The sequence below is a fragment of the Megalobrama amblycephala genome, linkage group LG7 (genome assembly GCF_018812025.1).
Source record: "Megalobrama amblycephala isolate DHTTF-2021 linkage group LG7, ASM1881202v1, whole genome shotgun sequence".
In the NCBI taxonomy this organism is placed as follows: Eukaryota; Metazoa; Chordata; class Actinopteri; order Cypriniformes; family Xenocyprididae; genus Megalobrama; species Megalobrama amblycephala.
Genome location: NC_063050.1, coordinates 46,845,697 through 46,864,786, shown reverse-complemented (window position 1 = coordinate 46,864,786; position 19,090 = coordinate 46,845,697). Strand labels below are relative to the sequence as shown.

Below are 19,090 nucleotides of genomic sequence, written 5' to 3'. Positions count from 1 at the left end.
GTTTGTGATGATAGAAGAACCTTCACATGAAACTTCTTTTGCAGTAGTTATTCGTTTTTTTGCACCATCTTTTCTTCTTTCTACTTTAACAGGATGTCCTGATGAAAAGCATGATGCAACCACTGCAAATAAAGGATATAGTGTTTATAGTGTTCATCCAGTTGCACAAGTAAAGCTCCTATCTACTTGAAAGGGAAAAACTAAAATCTGTAAACCTTTTTGTCTTAATAACAAAATTATGACAAAATTGGCTAAAAGTTTCATCCCTAGATCAAATCTTCCAAAAATGTTATTTGCATATTTTTGGTATGTGAAGCAATAGCTTTCTTAAGTCGACTGAAAGGGAGGACTTTCTTGCCAGAAGAATTTCTTCTTTATACTATTTCTGGAATAATGGCATATTTGCATAAACCTCCGATACAACAGAACTCTTGATAATGGTTAGCAGTTTGATCTACCTTTGTTCTCAAGTTACTGAACTTTGTTGCGCTTTCAAAGTGACTGGTGCCCTGTTGAAAGTTTTTATTATATAGGTCAGTGGAGAGCTGACAGGAAGGTGGAGGGAGGAAGAGAGAGAGAATGGGAACAGGACATGTCCCATGCCAGACCGAGTCTCCCCGAGCTGTGTTTTATATCGTATGTATGTCGTGAGCAATGGATTCTGTGCCACAGCTGCAACCAGATGCAATTTTAATGTTTATTTTACAAAGTTGTCAGTTGTCAGCAAGATTTGAATTTGTGACTCAAACTGTCTCACTTAAGGCAGGAAATATTCCTCTGAGCCCCATCAGCTAAAATCTGAAAACCGCCACTGATTTTGGAGGTTGTTTTCCAAAAATGTGGTAGTTATTTTGTTTAGAGAATTGTACTTTAAGAGAACAAACACTTTAAGTAATAACTTTATTTTTAATTTAAGTTTCAGATCTTAAAAATATCACATCATTGGAATTTAGTTTTTATTTCAGTAAAATGAAACAAAATATTTGTTCTGAAGGGTCTGAATACTATCTTTTCTATTGATGTCAGAGTTTTCATCCAAACATGTTCCACTTAAAACATTACATCACTTATTTTCCTATTGGTTATTAATATTCAGAATGAATCCTGCTGTCATTGGCCTGAATAAGACATCGGAGAGGAATGAGACTCAAGAGACTACGCTCTCTGAGCATGATGAGTCATTACCACACGTATTTTTTAATTAGCTAGTGCCGGAGGCTAAGGCACACCTCTCTGACCTCATGCTGTGAAACATAAAAAAAAAAATGTAAAAAAAGGAAAGAAAAGAAAAAAGTAAATAAATGAGGTCACTGAAGGTTCATTTTCATGATGTAAATGAAATTATAAAGTTATTCAGATTTTCATCAAGTCTTCTGGTAAAGCAGATCAAAAAAATCATAGAAGACATGACAGTGTACTATTGTTTAGGGCAAAAAGAATACAAAAAGTTACTGCACCTGTTTAGTTATGAGTAATATACTTACAGTCAATGACAACACTTATTTTCAGACTGAATATTCTAAAAATGCAAAAAATGCTGCTGTGGTAATAATGCAATAAACATTAATTTAACAACATTAGATGTAACATAAAGCCCTAATTTCAACAAAAACACGTTATGCAGGGAATTCTGGGAATGTCATTTTACAGGTTTTCAATGTATATTATACAATGACTTCAAAAAACTGTAAATTTAACAGTATTTTACTGTAAAATTACATTAAATGTAAGGTTAGATCTATTACAGTTATTCATATTCAAATGATCATTTTATATGGATAAAAATCTCATTATTATCTCATCATATATATTTCTGTATTTTATATTTATTTAATTTATTTATATATTTTTCAGAATGTATCAAACCAACATGGATACATAAAAAACTATGTTTTAAATTAGATATTTGAAACAATTTCTCTCATCTTCCCCAACATCACAAATAGCATTTGCAAAAACAGCCTTGAAAAGAGCCTTCAGGCTCACGGATCTCCGCCATTAGAATGAGAAAAATGCTTCCCGTAAAGGCTCTGAGGCAGTAAACTTTAGTCCAATTAGAGTACACCATTGATGCTGGTCTCCATACATGCCAATGTGAAAATTTCTATTAGTCACAGTCCTAGTTTGTGTGCTTTTTGTGTGATATAATCTCAGCGTTCGTAGCCCCATCTTTACTCTACAAAATTGAAGTGTTCAAGGGAAACAAAACACTGATGGTGGAGCGCTACTGGGGGAAGTTTGCTGAGTGCTTCTGTCTTATCTGTGCTTAACAGGCCATGGTGTTAATGTGCAGGTCGCGGCAGATATTGCAACTTCCTGCTGATCTGTCTCCAGGTTTCATAATTTTCTTTTATAATGACTACAGCTAGATTGGTGGCAGGGACAGCTGGTCTGAGAACATCCCAGCTTGTGCCAAGAGCAACACTGCAGCCTTTCTTTCAAATTTTCTTGTTTACCTCAGCAAACATGCAACCTGCTAATCTTTGGCCATAACTTATACTTTAACTCATAAAACACCTTTATTGAAGCTCCTTTGCTTAATACTTTGTTCAATTTGCAATACAAAGCAAACATTTAAAGGGATAGTTAACCCATAAATGAAAATTCTGTCATTAGTTACTCACTCTCATGTCGTTCAAAAACCCGACTTTCGTTCATCTTCGGAACACAAATGAAGATCTTTTTTGATGAAAACTGAGAGTTCTGTCCCTCCATTGACACTCCACGCAACTACCACTTTGACGCTTCAAAAAGTTCATAAAGAGATTGTAAAACTAATCCATATGAATTGAGCGGTTTAGTCCACGATCACTTCATATTATGAACCGATTGAAATTAGGCTTTTATTCACATAGCTAATGAGCTATTTATTTCAACGATCTAAGCACATGGTCTAAAGCGAACGGTGCAAGTGCACTTAGGGAGTATCCAAATTCACTTTTGCTAGTTTATCGACGGGAAAAATGGTCGGCATGCCCGGTGCATGGTCTAAAAGGGTTGTCCCTATTCTCTTAATGAGTAATGGGTGTGTTTTGGGCGTAACTTGCAATAAACCAATCAGAGTCTCATCTCCCATTCCCTTTAAAATACAGTTGCGCTCGTGCCATGGCGGAATTTGCAAGCTGAAAAACTGAACGCTTCTCTAGCAAGGAAACGGATCTGCTCATTCAATATGCAGTCGTTTTCAGTTTCCTCAAAATAGCAATGCGCCAACAATGCGCCCGAACACACCTCATTTTCAGACCTATGGGTTGCCTGGCAAGGCCAGACTGATATATCTTCTACAAGATATATCAGTCTGGTCAGTCCGCCCTCCGTCTCGATTCGAGTCAACTCCAAACCGTACCGTGCAATCAGATTTGTTTATTTCAGTGACGCAAACAGCGTCACTCTAGTGCGGCGAAAGCCCCTTCAATATCAACAAAGATTAGGCACGGAAGACCCGAGAGTTTGTTCTATTCAGCTGTGAATTCAGTTTTAAATGACCAAAAACATATTAATTATTTACTTTTCGCTGTTGACTCTCTTGTCGCTTTGCTAACGTCATATCCGCCCTTCTCTGATTGGTTTACTCCGCTTCCTGTTTGCTCGGATTTGCTCCGCCCTAGAAATCTAATTGATTCAATGGCCGACCAGAATCATCCACCGGTACAGTGGTGAGGCTGGATTTTCCAGGCAAACCTATGGGCGCACAAACGGGCGCAAATGCATTTCTTATTTAAACAACGTGGTGCAGCATGTGGAAATGATAACTGCGTTGGGCTGAAACTAGCAAAAAACACTTGGTGTATGAAAACTGCTTTTCAGAGCAGCCTGAGTTAGAGAAGCTGTACAAAGTCAGAGAAGTCAAGGAAGATGACCAGACATGACTTCTCTTGAGACGTAAAGCATTCAGGTGTATCCAATTTTCTAAGCTGGTCCACACAACTGGGTTGAAGGAACATTTTCTTTTTCCTCTTATAATCTCTTTAAAGTTGGAGTAAAGCTTCTGTGTAATGACTGACTGGTCAAAAGTCTGTTTCACTAGCATTTTGTACATTTACATCTAGATCTTTCATTTTATTGGTCTTTGCCAGGTTGTTGCTATGCTATAGCTACAATTCTCTGGGTCATACCTACAATATGTATTTTTTTTTCTTCTGCTATGTGAAAATCATATGTCTAATAAAACTCATCAACATGCCGCAAGATTTGAGATTTCATTCATGTCCGTAGCATAACTGGTGGATGAGTTATGCAAGAAATGTAAGCAATAGTATATAAGAGCAATTGTAATATTTGCCTTAGCAAACACCTAAGCCTGTCATGATTATGAATTTAGTACTGACAATAAATTGTCATAAAAATCATTGGGATTTGCAATTTTATTCTGTATTGTTCATGTCATTTACAGTGTAAGCCTATTTTTTTATTTGGAATCATAATAAAATATATAATAAAAATAGGCCCATATGATTTACTTTAACTCTGTGAAAATTAATAATACTTCATTAATACGCAATTATTAATATTAATTAATAATACATAAATAGTTGTTTATAATATAACTGCAATATAATTTCCCATTTTGATGGCAAATTGTGATTAAAATTTGAACTGCACAATTATCTCAAATAATTGAGCTTATATAATAATTACGATCAGATCGATAATTGTGACAAGCAAGCACCAATTACATTTAACAATTACTTTCCCAAGTAACTATAAAACTCAGGTCTTGTTAAAGGGATAGTTCACCAAAAAATGTGAATTGTCATCATTTAAGTGCCATTCACAGAGACTTTTCAGATTTCAATCATCTTTCTAATTCTATAAGAATAGGAAAGTCCACACTGATAACGAACAATATTGTTGGAATCACTTTCAGAACAATTTTTTTTTCCAGCTGATGAACGATAAAAACATTGACAGCCAATCAGAATTCACCCGACTTCAAAGAGCTTGAGCATTTAAAGCGACAGACAACAAAACTTTATTATGCGGTTATAATAAATAGAATTTTATTCTTCATTGATGTGGACTCTAACATTGGTATGAATGGGCCTTTACCCACCCTCATGTCATTCCAAACCTGTATAACTTTCTTTCCTTTGTGAAACACAAAAGAAGATAATTTGATGAATGCTAGATTCCAAATAACACTGGACTTTCACTGCATGGACAAAAAAAAACACTATTTCAAAATATCAAACATGTTCGCAACAACTTGAGGGTAAGTACATGATGACAGAGTTTTCATTTTTGGGTGAATTATCCCTTTAATGAAAATTACCAGGACAAGTAGCTAAAATAAACAAGGCATGCTATTCTAGGCTTCTAACCCTGGGAAACATGGCAATTGCAAAGTTCTAATCATGCAAGACTGAAAGACTAAAGTGGGCAGGCCATTGGCAACACTTTAATTCTATAACAGTGTCTTTAATTAAATTCTTGACAGAATTTCCGGAGGTTAAAAACAAGTGGAGCGGCAGCATTGTGGATGTGCTCAAGGGGATGTGTGGTAGATGCTGGTAGGCTAGGCAAAGAGGTTCTATGCCTTTGGTTATTAAAAACCCAAAGGCGAAGAATAGATCTTCACTAATGACAGGATTAAGAATAAGAGCCATTCATCTTACGCAGATTTGCCTCACTGCATTTCGGCACTCTGCGCTAACTGCACTAGCTTTAATTGGCCAAGACTGCGCCGAAAGATCCTCAATTAGACACTCTGTGGCAGATCTCCTGGGTTAAAGAACTGGTGCGGAACAGAAAAACAGGCTTAAGACGTGCGGAAGTAAGAACAAAGAGAGGAAACGGCAAAAGAACCTGAAAGCCCCGGCCCTGACACGTACACACACTTTCATCATTAAAGAAGAACTCAGTAAAAGAGTCTTCTTGACATCGGAGCTGAGCGCATGTGGATTTCCGCTAGCTTCTGCGAAACCTTGGGGGTCCGACTGACAGGTTTGTCTGATTAATGGATGACGTTCTGACTCTCCATCTTCTCTGTACGTTATCCGTTATGACTTTCAAAAGACCCTCACCGAGGGCGGTGGAGACACATCATTGTTAGTGTGTGAATTAGGACCTCAAGGTGAAGGAAGAGAATGGACTGCATCCAATACCGTGACAACCTTAATGAGATCATACTTCATCATTGACTTAACAGCTGACATGAACCACATGGTCCTAGTAGCATACATCGATGGTACATAGTCCTGCAGAGGATCCTACATTATAAGCAGTCAAAAGACCATAGAGAGAATTGAGTGGTATAAAATGACTCAGAATATATGCTGTGACATTTCAAAACTACACAGTTTGACCCAGGAGATCAAGGTTTGTCTGCTGAGCTTAGGCAGTTTGCCCCTACTGGTAGATTCTGGAACCACAACATGCTGGCAAAAAAACATGCTTACATTCAAAAGTAATTCAACAAACTGTTAACAACATAAGACTATTATAAGAGTATTAACAAAATAAAAATTAATTGAGATGAATAGAAATGTTAACAGTTTTCTGTGCTGCTAGGCCTGAGTGATATTTAAAAATTATTGACAATATATTTGCAATGTTTTTTTTACCGAGATATAAAATTAATAAACATTGTGAATATCGATATGATTTGAATGCACTTTTATTAGACCCTTACTTTGCTAAAGATTTAGATTAGTTTTGGGATCTGGTTAAATATTGCTGATAATTAATATACATTAAGTTTGTGCATAAAATGAAAAAGATAATATATTATTATTTGAAAAACTTTTTTCAACCAAGGCTCAATGGAAAAACTAACTTTACCAGAGCCATAACCACCATAGACATTGAGGGGGACAAGTCCTCCCCAATAATTAGAAATGGCCTGAATATTTGATATTATGGATGCTTTTCTGATGTACTCCATTATGCACCGCTCTGTTTGTTGTTAGGATGACAAAAAAAAGTTTTAAAAGTTACATGTTTAGGCTGGTCTGCCTCAGCGGTCTAACAGCGCTCATCACTGTCAGAATGAGCGAGCTGGCCAATCAAATCAAAGAAGGCGGGGCTTACTGTTCACAGAAGATGAGTGCGTATTCCAATGCGAACCTTCATTTTAGCATTGAGGTAGCTAAACCTTTAATATTTAATGACTGTTTTATATATATATATATATATATATATATATATATATATATATATTTAATTTTCAAATAGCTTGAATTGATTACTTAATAACTACAACACACCTGGAACTTTTAACATTATTATTTCATTTTTGTTATTCCCTTAAATTCCTTTTAATCTTTTAATTATTTAATTCCTTTTAATAAAAAAAATACCCAACAAAAGTGTTGTAAAACGTTCAAGAAACAAAGTAATGTCATATAGTAGAAATGTTGCCACGTGCTGCCATGTTTTTGATCCTGATCCTGGATTGATTTCTTTAGTGTTGTAGCATTTACACAAGGTATTTCAACATACTAGGCAACAATGGCTGTTTGGCTAGAATTATTCCTCTGATAAAAAAAATCTGATCTTTTTTCTTTGAAAGCCACTTAATTTCTCTTTGACAAGCAAAAGGTACTTAACAAGTCATGTCTCTGTTAAATTATAACACAGTTTTTTTTCCCACCTACAGCCAATTTGCATGCATAAAAGTGTCTAAAATATTCATAACTATGTAAGTAGGTCAAAAGGTGGGCACGGTATTAATCGCTTTCCCCAAGACTGTGTCCTGGTCTGGGTGACGTAAGTGTGGTAGACCTCTGTTCTGTGTTGATTTGTTGCGCATTAATCCAAGGAAATGTCAGGAGATATTGACCCAATACGCAGTGAGACATAAGGGGTCATAATGTCACGGATGTACAATGAATACACCACAGCTTTTCATATCCTTGAAAGTGTGATAGGCTAGGTCAATGCCCAATTGCCTGGAGATTGACGTGAGAGGTTTGATTTCTGTTATCAGTATGTATGATAAGTGAGGGCCACGCTGACGCTGAGCAATAACTTCTTGATTACATAGCGCGTCTGTCATCACAATCTGAAAGTGACTCTAACAAGCTCAGCAGTGAGCTGGGGAATACACTCTTTTATGAGCTCGGAGCCTAGCGAGATGCAAGGTGCCGTTTGATGCGTGGAGCTGGTAATGAGCGCGTGTCCAGTGTCACACACCAACACGTCGATCAAAGTCAAGACAACCATAGCAACGCTACATCTTCGATAGCATGCCGCCTTGCCTTTTTAAAGGCTCTAATCACATTTAGAGAGGGATGAGAGTTTAATGATGCTGCAGGTGGCACTGTTGAGACTCAATATTTGTAAAGGCAGATGATATGATACTTCACGGCATCCCAACTGACACGTGTCCTAAATAGGCGTGATGCGACAAGTTTCCAGTGACAGGCAATTTTTCTGTCCACGGTGAACGCAAAATGCCGCGTGATGTGACACAGTCACTGTTAACAGGGATATATTTGATGCTTAAGAAGCGGGATTTCACTGTCAAGTGTGAAGACTGGAAATTTCATGTTCATTTTCATCCATTTTTACTATTCTAAACTTACAAATTACAAATGATTCACCTCCATATTCTTTCTTAAATGGACAGTAAACCTGAAAATGATGGTGGTGAAATTCCACCATCATTTACTCAACTTCGGAGAAGATATTTTGGTAACACTTACTACAAAAAGGTTTAATTTGTTAACATTAGTTAACACAAACTAACAATGAACAATACTTCTACGGCATTTATTAATCCTAGTTTATGGTAATTTCAACATTTACTAATAGCCTACATTTTTAAAATCCAAAGTTGTATTTGTTAACAAAATGTTAATGTAGTGTAAATCAACATGAACAAACAATGAACGATTAGATTTTTACTTACTAACGCTAACAAAGTTTAATAAAGGCTTTAAAAATACATTGGTCATTGTAAGTGAATGTTATCTAACGCATTAATTAATGTTAGCAAATGACACCTTATTGTAAAGTGTTACCGTAAAGTGTTTAAAAATGCAATAGCCATGTTTGCATCCTCCCAAATAATCCGCATTCACATCAATCGATTCAATTGAGCTCAATCCAAATTAAATTTCGATTGAAAGGGGTGGTGTAGACCTGATAAAATCTGATGAATTGGAAAAAACTAAGCATGTAAATGCTTGAATATGACTAGCTTCTCAATCGCTTTCAAAAAAAACAAACAAACAAAAAATATATATATAATTTAATTTATTTTTATGAAATACACTGAAACCCATCATCTTCTTTTGTGTTCCACAGAAGAAAGAAATGCATTTGAGTTAGAAGGACTTGAGGGCGGGTAAATGATGATTTTCATTTTCGGGTAACAAAATGAGTTACTTTCGCCAAGCCAAAATAGATCTCTGCTTTAGACTACAGTATAGCCAAGTCATGTGATGGCATACAAACACACCTAGTCATCATTATGCTGCAAGTTCAAACTGTCTGAGCTAAACTGACTAAGCCTTCCATTTTGCTGGTCTTCTGACCATCAAAGAGAACTCGTATTGTCAGACACTCCGGCTACCAGTTTAAGCCCTTCTCCCAAAAATCACCTCTCATGAATGCAAGTAGGGCAGCCTTCTGAATCTGATGAGAATGGGCAAGAAAAGTAGTATAAAGTGCATGAGGGAGAGAGAGTGTATTCGTTTAGAGACAGGATCTTTGATCTCTATGAGGTTCCCACATTTGCATTACATCTGGGCATTACATTTCATTCCATCTATTATTGATTTTTTTTTTTTTTTTTTTTAAATGAATTGGATTGAAGGAATATTTGGAACATGCTGGATATTGCTGCCTGCTTTTAGACAAATCATAAATGTGAACAAATTACCAAAATAAGTAAAGGTACTATCCTAGCAGACAGGAATGCATAAAAGTGTAAAGCTCAGATACCTGAATGCTAGACAACAAAATCTTTGTATGTTTTCAAAGTAAGCAGCATGACTTCACGAACTGGACAAGTGGACATTTGCAGAAGCTGCGAACGAACCCAACATGTATAGCTCATTAAAACGAATAGCCAGTTCTCGAGTCGCTCAGAATTAGGCTATAGGGTTCAGTTTTTATGGTCTCCTGAGTCCCCATGACTCGCCACAGGAAAATGAATCACAAAAACAAAGAGCCTTTGCAAGGTCTCAACTCAAAACATATTTTTCCATACATACCCAAAGCCAATTTGATTTCATGGCCGTTTTGAGATTGTAAGATAACTTACCTTCATTCAAAACTCCAGGTCATCATTCTTTTTCTTTTAGTGTGATACCATTGACAAGTAAGCCAGTTCCATTCAGTGCAGGGCAGACTCGACAGAGAGCTCTGTCCAGCGTTCTGAAAAGCTTTGCTGTGTATTGATTTCACTCTTCTGAGAGAGCTTGCGCCATTGCGTTCTTAAAGAACGTTCGCATGTGAGTTCCTCCGTTCCATCTGCGCTAGTGTGCGAATTATACAGTTGCATTAATTCTAATTACGGGGTTCAATGTTTTGAGGTGACTGACGTAGCCTCCAAAACTATTTTTTTACGCTTAAATGGTTTTTGTGATATACTGTAGGCTACCTGTGCTTTGCTAATCCTGAGGTAAAGAGATAAATAATTAAAGACCTTTGTCTAAATTTTCCCGATGTATACGTCAAATAGCCTATTGATTCTCACTGAACGGTGTACTGTTGCTATGGGTACAGCCTAGGTGAACGCAATTTCTGTTGGCAAGACTCCATTTTTCGGAAAATGCTACAATTTTAGTATTTGAAAAGTTGTTTGATAACGTTATTAAAAATGTTCTTATGTAATATATAGTCTACAATTAAACTAGTTTATGTAGGCTATTCTGTAAGACCCCTCAACAATTTGTTTTGATTGAGAGCCCTGAGGAATGAGGTTAAAGCCTTGATTAGAACCTCCAAACCGATCATTCGCAACAAGGTAACTTGTATGGATACATGCGTCAGACGAATCTTTGGCCGTTACGTCGCGTCTCACTGCCATGCGCCATGAGCGTTGCGTCTTAAGACGGCGTTGTCAAGTTAAAAACAGTTAAACTTCAAAACACATGCGAACCGTTCCATCTCGTTGCACTCCGTCTTGCTGCTTTTGAACGCGAACTGTCTGAACGGCCAATTTAGTGAACAACAGCTTTTACTTTTTTCCCCCCATAGCACTCGTTTTATTTTATATGTCCTACATTTGTCGCTTGCTTAAAATCTCATTTGTATCGCATGAGACAGCGCTGTATCGATAGGCTCGGTGGTCTCACTTGGATCGGAAGCAGTCGCAAAGGAGTAGCCCAACTCTGAATACTAATTTCTCCATGCCCTTCGGCATAAGACGGCCTTGGTACAGGTAGATAGCCGAAATGTTTCTCACAGAACAGGGGAACACATACCCTCACGAGCTACCTATGACCGGTGCGCCGAATCCAATGAAGCAGATGTGTAATCGATGAGTGAATATCAATACAAATGCCCACTGCGCTATTGACACATAGAGTTGAGTTGACTAGACTAAAGTGAATGTTTATCGCCTCTTATTTAATGCAACTTGAAGCCTTACCTTTTAAGATGACAAGCCTTCTGTCATGGTTTTATGATGAGAGAGTGTTGGTCTGTAGATCTCATTCACTTCAGAACTGCAAAATCCAGCACTGCGGACGAGTCCGGGCATCAAGCAGCAAATGCCCGCTGCTGGAACAAGCCACTGCGGCAGCTACAAATCTCCTGGTCCGAATGAGCACACGGTGATTAATTCGAGTCTAAAGCGTGATGGAGAGTTCGTATTTTTTCCACCTTCGTCCCGTGTTTATCCCGCTCTGAGCCAGAGTGTCTATACTTCTCACCAGTCACCACCAAGCGGTGGACTGAGCAGCAACCAGTCAGATGCTGTCAGACACACACATACATACAAGGAGTTGTGTGTGTGTGTGTGTGTGTGTGTGTGTGTGTGTGTGTGTGTGTGTGTGTGTGTGTGTGTGTGTGTGAGGAGGTAGGGGTGATTGACAGGTTGTTATTATTCCCATTTGTGGGGGAATTAGATTATTGTGGTATTATTTGCGGTTTTTCCTATTAAAGAATTGTTAACCCAAATAATTTTTCATCTTGTTCCATAATTAGCTACATTGTTCATGCTTTAAAGGATTAGTTCACTTTCAAATGAAAATTAGCCCAAGCTTTACTCACCCTCAAGCCATCCTAGGTGTATATGACTTTCTTCTTTCTGATGAACACAATCATATTAATAAATATCCTGACGCACTTTATAACCAACGAGTATGCAGCTGAAGAAAGTGCATCCATCCATTATAAACGTACTCCACACGGCTCCGGGGGGTTAATAATGGCCTTCTGAAGCAAAGTGATGTGTTTGTGTAATAAAAATATACATATTTAACAAGTTATGAAGTAAAATCTAGCTTCTGCCAGACTGCCTTACTTATTCAACTTACAAAGAAAGTATAACGCCTCTCGTGGTTCAAAACACTTACGCTACATCCTACACCTTCTGCATTCAACTGACGTAAGTTGCATTGTTTTTGTAGCGTAAGCATTTTGAACTGCGAGAGGCGTTACACTTTCTCCGTAAGTTGAATATGGAAGGCAGTCTGGCGGAAGTTAGATATTTTACTTTATATCTTGTTAAAGGATTAGTTTACTTTCAAATTAAATTTTCCTGAAATTTACTCACCCCCATGTCATCCAAGATGTTCATGTCTTTCTTTCTTCAGTTGAAAAGAAATTAAGGTTTTTGATGAAAACATTCCAGGATTTTTTCTCCATATAGTGGACTTCAATGGAGCCCAAACGGTTGAAGGTCAAAATTACAGTTTCAGTGCAACTTCAAAGCATTCTACGCGATACCAGACGAGGAATAGGGGTCTTATCTAGAGAAACCATCGCTCATTTTCTTAAAAAAAAAAAAAAAATATGTTTTAACAATAAATGCTCATCTTGAACTAGCTATCTTCTTCTATATTTGAATTACGGCAGTGTAGACGCTGTTAAGTGTATCACTGCTTTCCACAGGTCAAAGTATAACTAAATTGTCATGTACAATATGCTAGTGTAAGTATATAACAATTAGTTCAAACTTTGACCTGTTGAGGGCAGTAATACACTTAGCAGTGTCTACACTGCCAGAATTCAAATAGAGAAGAAGAAGAGAACTAGTTCAAGATGAGCATTTATGGTTAAAATGTATATGATTTTTTTTTTTTTTTTAGAAAATGAGTGATGGTTTCTCTAGATAAGACCCTTATTTCTCATCTGGGATCATGTAGAATGCTTTGAAGCTGCACTGAAACTGTAATTTTGACCTTCAACCATTTGGGGTCCATTGAAGTCCACTATATGGAGAAAAACCCTGGAATGTTTTCATCAAAAACCTTTTTTTTTTTTTGGACATGGTCATCTTGGATGACATGGGGGTGAGGAAATTATCAGGAAATTTTGATTTGAAAGTGAACTAATCCTTTAATATGGATAGTTTTCTTACACAAACGCATTGCTTCATTTCAGAAGGCATTTATTTACTCCCCGGTGTTGTGTGGAATACGTTTATAATGGATGGATGCACTTTCTTGAGCTTCATATTCATTGGTCCTGTTCAATACCATTATAAAGCTTGGATGCGTCAGGATATTTATTAATATAACTCTGATTGTGTTCATCAGAAAGAAGAAAGTCATATACACCTAGGATGGCTTGAGGGTGAGTAAAGTCATTTTAAAGTGAACTAATCCTTTAATTTGTAAAGTATTATACTCTTCCACCTGGTTTCAAAGACAAGGCTTAAACTAATCCAAGACTAAAGTCCATTTTTGGGCTGTTTTAACTGAAAGTAACTTGCACTGACATATCTTAAAATATGTCAGTGCCATTGTTTTGTCTCAAGATGCACACCAGTAAGGTTATTTTCTAGTGTATGTTTATAAAAGCTATTTCAATACTCTAATTGATCTAATGCCTAATCCTGGCTTAGACTAAGCCCTGTCTGTGAAACCGGGCCTTTGTTGATTTCATAGAATAACCATTTTGGATTCCCCCAAAGAACCTTTCAGTTCTTAAAAGAACTATTTTTAAAGAACATTTCAATGATCTATGAACCTTTTTCCACTATAAAGAATCTTTTGTGTAATAAAATGTTCCCATGGATGTTAAAGGTTCTTCATTGATGCCACTAAAGAACTTGAACTCTCTTCATCACTCATCTCCCTTCAACTCATAAGCTGTCACTGTTTGACTTTTTAATTCAACATGAAATCGAAATTGACCCTAGTCTTATTTTGAATAATCTCATTTTGAATTACATGTATAGTCATATTTGTGTGTGTTGTTTCACTGGTAGACATTATTCTGAAAAAACAAAAACAGGTTGTTGTTTGTAATCTTTTAGTCTTCTTATTTTTCCTTCCCTACAAATATCAATCATTCATAATGTTGAAAATATATTTTGTCTCTGTGAATATACTTGGATATGCACGACAATAGAAGTGAAAAGGGTTGTGAACAGTTTCATATTGACTTTTGCTCACTGTACAAAGCACATTAATATTTTAACAACTTGTTTTGTTTATGATTTGCTGTCTGTTGGAAAACAACTCACCAAAACATGGCGTCACACTGTTTCTCACTGTACTGACAGCATCACAACGAAATGCTTCTTAACCCAAGTAGCCTTTACTCAGGGTAAGAAAACAAAAACACATGAAACCTTATGTTATGCATGGTGTGAAATGCTCTGAAGTTTGATAGTGACATTGGACGCCTCTTAAGTGTAAATGATGAGCTGTTCCCTCTGTAACACAGTGTTCAGACTGACCGACACTCTCTTCAACACCTCAAAAACAACAGCAGGAATAGTGGTGTTAGTGAGACTGCTGCTAAATGTCTCCGTTAAGGGAGGTTTAGAGCATCAGAGAACATCATTTTAAGAAATGTATTTTATTGCTGCATTACCATCTTCAATACGGCAATTCACCTCTAACCAAGTCTCATAAAATGTTTAAGAAACCAATAAAAGTTGGATTCCTGGAGTTTTACAGAGCCTTCTCATTGTAATCTAGAAAATGTTTTAAACTATTTTTATATAACTTTTGTCCCCAAGGGCATCAGTTTTTCACTTTTATTTGCGATTGTAGATCAAGTTTGGTGCAGACGGCAACCAGTCCTCACTATCAAATAATTACTTTGAAAGGTCATCAAAAGGTGACAGGAGTTTCAAATGTGGCTGTTGGCTATAAGAGAACTTCCCAAAATGTGTGCTTTTGGCTCATGCTCAAACATCGTTTGGATTATAGACTTAAACTCACGATTGCTTACCTATTTTTAAACGAACACATTCATACATCTAAATGAGTGATGACTCCTTCATGGATCTCATTCAGTCAGGAACACAACGTCCTTAAAATGTGTTGAGTTCAAAACGGAAATGCTGATAGTTTATCAATTCAAGTCATAAATGTCTACTTCTGAAGAACAGCTGGAGAAATTTATAACCCTAGCAGCCTTGTGCATGTTTCTCAATTCCCTCACCCAAACACACAGTCCAATCACAGGAGGTGATGTTTGCAGTGCTCCAAAAATATCATTTCCCAGTACAACCTCCTCTACATGAAAACAATAGACATGTTCAAGATCCCTGAGACTTTTAGAAGTTGTTTCTCTCTGCAGACTATAGCTCCAGAAGAGACGTACTGTCACCAGGGTGATACATAGATATTTTTAAAAGATACAAAACCATTAGATGATGAAAATTAGTCTGTGAAATGTATTTATGCTAGAGTTTTATTTGCTTGTAATGTTGAGTGGTTGCCAATGCGTTGCTATATGGTATCAAAAGTGTTCTGAGTATTTTTAGTGATTTGCTATGTGGCTGCAAGGGTGTTCTGGATGGTTACTAGGTGGATGTTTTGGTATTCTGGGTGGTAGCCAAAAGAGCCAGTTTCTAGAATAAATGGCTTGGATCCCTCCTTCAATATAAGGCCCCTTTTAAACTAGTGTGTTTTTGTTTTAAAGCACATAAGTTTTACTACGGTTACATCTGTCGTTTACACTACGCCGGTGATACCTGAAATAAAATAAACATGAACTTAAATATAATAAAATATATATATAAAAAAAACCTAATAGAAAGAAACTAATTTTCTTTTAGTTACACACACACACACAAAAAGATTTTTTGATGCTGTTCAGTTTATTTAAAGAATTTATTTTGATTCAACGCCATTATATCAGGTTTCTGGTTTAAATGTGATTGATTCATGTTAAATTGACTTGAAACTATTACTCTTTGGCTTAGCTTGATGTTTTCATATTGGAATAACATGTTTCAATCAAGTAAACCCAACAAGGACTCAATCAAACAGGATTTTCACTTCCCATCATGCTTTGCAAAGGGGCTAAACTAGGAGTGTAAATGTTGAAATAAAGTGTTATTTTAAGCAGTTTTTAGGAAGATGAGAAAATGGAAAGACTTTTTAATGTTTACTGTTCTATTATGTTGGTATTTAAAAGTTTCTGTTAATTAATAGTTTTAGGGTTACCATTGTGGTGAATTGTTGCACTTGTGCTTGGGTTGAGGACCTGCTAACAAACTTTCAGATTACTTTAATAAGAAAGTAATTACTGTGGTAGTGCTCTGGGTTGCATTTCCCAAAGCATTGTAAGCCTATGTTGATTGTAAAAGCATTGCCACCAATGGACTTATGATCAATTTAGACTTTACAATGTTTTTGGTTAAGGCAATTTAGGATGAACCCAGTATCACATCTAGATTCCTAACACAGAACATCACAAAAGTTATGTAAATCACAAAATTAAACAAGAAGAATTAATTGTAAAAATCAATGTATATGAAAACTATTTATTTTGTATTTATTTATTTATTGCTTTTTATTTATTTTCCAAAACATTGCAAATTAGTTGGGCTGACACTATTAAATTAAGCTGTGCCCAACCATAGTAAATAAGTTGAATCAACCTTAATAAATTAAGTTGACCCAACGTAAGTACATTAAATTGGAATAACAGAATTGCATAATGCTGAAATAAAGCAACTTAATCATGTGGAAATCCTTTCCATGATTTTTTTTATGTTCGTTCAAAGGTTTTTTTTTATTTTTTTTTTTAGTGTAGTTGCCAAGGCAGCATTTTTCATTTTAATTTAGTTTAGTTCACCCAAAAATTTAAATTATCCCAAGATTCACTCACCCTCAAGCCATCCTAGATGTATATAACTGTCTTCTTTCAGATGAACACAATCAGAGTTATATTAAAAAATATCTTGGCTCTACCAAACGTTTTAATGGTAATGAATGGTGCTCGAGATTTTGAAGCCCAAAAAAGTGCATCCATAAATCATAAAAGTAATCCATACGAAGCAAAGTGATGGGTGTTTGTAAGAAAAATATTCATATTTAAAACTTTATAAACTACAGTAACTGGCTTCCAGCAACAGCCATACGCTTATCTAGTTTTGGCGGAAGAGAGACCTCTGACCTAACGTATGACGTATTGATGAACGCGGAAACGCGGAGGATAGAGCAAAACAAAACACTGGTCACAAATTAGTCTAAAACGAGAATTTTTAAAAAGAAATGTCAGAGGATTTCGATATAAGAGAAGAAGAGCTTGAGTTTGTTGCTCAGCCCTGTTTGTTTGAACCACGAGAGGCGTCTGCTCTCACCTATGCTACTCCTACATCCTACCATACTGTACATCGGGTCAGCGGACACTAGACTTAAGGCCATTACCTGAAGCCAGTTATTATAGTTTATAAAGTTTTAAATATGGATATTTTTCTTCGCTTCAGAAGGCCTTTATTAACCCCCTGGAGTCATATGGATTACTTTTATGGTGGATGGATGCACTTTTTTGGGCTTCAAAATCTCAAGCCCTTATTCGCTATCAATATAAAGCTTGGAAGAGCCAGGATATTTTTTTTTTAATATAACTCTGATTGTGTTTGTCTGAAAGAAGATAGTCATATACAGCTAAGATGGCTTGAGGGTGAGTAAATCATGAGATAATTTTCATTTTTGGGTGAACTATCCCTTTAACTTGTTGTACTAAAAAAACTAAACCTAAAACAGAAGTAAAAATGAGTAAAGAAGCATATAGATTAAAAAAAGGAACTTGATAAAATGATAAAACCACAACAAATCTACTAAAACTTTTAACTAAAACTAAACTGTAAATATAAAAACAAAAACTAATTTAAAATATTAATAAAACCTATGATAGCATCTCAGTGATTTTATTGTAGTTGGAATGACTAAATGATGGCAACATTTTAATTTTGGGGGGTAATTATTAATTTTTTGAAAGCGTTTGTAGAAATCTGTAAGCATAAATACTGTATGAGTCATAGTATTCATGATCTAACTTTATTAAGCTTCATTGACTAAGTAATCCATCACCTTCAAAAGCATTTTTAAAATCGCTGTCACGGTTATAATAAGCGGCTCGACTTTGGGCCAGTCACCTGCCTTGCCTGTCATCTAACGCAGCCAAGCATAAAACCTTCCACTGAGGACGACTGCAGAAAATGCTAAACAGCATCACTCAGTGCATGGCAGAAGCCCAGTATGGCGCCAGGTTCGGTCTCAGAGGGTGATGTGATTATTATATACGGTTACAAGACAGATATTGGGACTTATAAAAGTGGTTCATAAAAACATGGTTTGTAGGACAAACAGATGGACAGGCAGGAAGTGAGAGGAGAAAGAAGAGGAACTAGAGAGACATGCTCTCTGTGTCCTCTTTGAGCGCTGATCATTGGTCTTTTTCGAGCTTGGCATTTAGCCCAGGCACGCTGGGACACGCTCACGTCTTACCTGAAGACTCGTTTAAATGATCTGCTTACTCGTTTACACACTTGGCACCGTTCTGAGGAAGCAGGAACAGAGAGAAAGAGAAATCGAGAGCGAGGGGGAAGAGAGTTTGATGTAACTGCTCAGTACTCTTCCTTGATCAGCAGAAGAACTTCTTGGCCATGACAGGTTTTAGGTGTGTATACAGCTAGATTTAAGGGGGAAAAAACAGGACATTTTACAAAGACATCAGGGCTTCTGAGGGATGGATATGAAAGGCTTGATGCCATGAGAAT

The 19,090-nt window shown here is 36.5% G+C and overlaps 1 protein-coding gene across 3 annotated transcripts in view; it reads right to left on the bottom strand.

Moving 5' to 3' along the window:
• elfn1b (extracellular leucine-rich repeat and fibronectin type III domain containing 1b) overlaps positions 1–11,878 on the bottom strand; it is a 136,574-nt gene extending 124,696 nt beyond the window's left edge. For all 3 annotated transcript variants that reach the window (XM_048197808.1, XM_048197807.1, XM_048197809.1), the window contains exon 1: positions 11,543–11,878. The gene's annotated coding sequence lies outside the window, so the exon portion shown is untranslated. The remainder of the gene's footprint in view (positions 1–11,542) is intronic.
• Positions 11,879–19,090: the final 7,212 nt, after the last annotated feature.